General features: G+C 56.6%; 1 non-coding gene across 1 annotated transcript; it reads left to right on the top strand.

The window, feature by feature from the left end:
* Positions 1–433: 433 nt before the first annotated feature.
* LOC121312170 lies at positions 434–551 on the top strand. The gene has a single exon (XR_005949721.1). It is a non-coding gene; the product is annotated as a U5 spliceosomal RNA (small nuclear RNA).
* Positions 552–742: the final 191 nt, after the last annotated feature.

Raw genomic sequence — 742 nt, 5'->3', positions numbered from 1 at the left:
GCAGTACCTCCGGGAACGGTGCCCATTTCTCAGAAGGGTCAAAAGAGAGAGAGAGAGAGAGCGAGAGAGCGAGAGAGAGAGAGAGAGAGAGAGAGGAGAGAGAGAGAGAGAGAGAGAGAGAGAGAGAGAGAGAGAGAGAGAGCCCCACCCTCCCCTTTCCTGGGACGCGCCGTTTTCCCGCTCTTTTCGTTCTTTTTTTTTTTTTTTTTTTTTTTTTTTTTTTTCATATTTCATATTCAGGCAGGCCTAACACACGCAGCAGGCCAGTGTAGCAGCAGCAGCAAAGCGCCCTTTCGCCGGGGCGGAACGGCAGATGCGTTTTGGGAGGAGTTCCCTGTTTTTGTTTTGCGTGCGTGGCCTCGCTGCCGCTTGGCAGAGGGGAGGGCCTTTGGGCCTTTGGGCCGGCCGGAAGGGCTCGGCCACCAGCAAAGGCACGCTCCGGCTTCTCTACAGCTCGAATGAACCTTTCGCCTTTTACTAAAGATTTCCGTGGAGAGGAGCATTTACGAGTTCGATCCAATTTTTGGACAGCCCTTCCCCTCAGGGAGGGGCTCCACCTGGAGTTTAAAAGCAGAACGAGCACAGAAAGGGCGGTCGCCCCCGTTGGAGCCCGGCACCTTTCCTTCCTTCCTTCCTTCCTTCCTTCCTCCCTCCGCCCGCCCGAGAAGCAAGTACCACGACTGCTGCGGCGGGCGGCCGCGCCCGGGGCGTTTGGCCAAAACCATTGTGGGCATCGCTTCTC

The sequence above is a fragment of the Polyodon spathula genome, unplaced genomic scaffold (assembly GCF_017654505.1).
Source record: "Polyodon spathula isolate WHYD16114869_AA unplaced genomic scaffold, ASM1765450v1 scaffolds_3671, whole genome shotgun sequence".
NCBI classification, from domain to species: Eukaryota; Metazoa; Chordata; class Actinopteri; order Acipenseriformes; family Polyodontidae; genus Polyodon; species Polyodon spathula.
The sequence above is the reverse complement of the archived record's forward strand: the minus strand, read 5'-3'. Positions and strand labels throughout refer to the sequence as shown.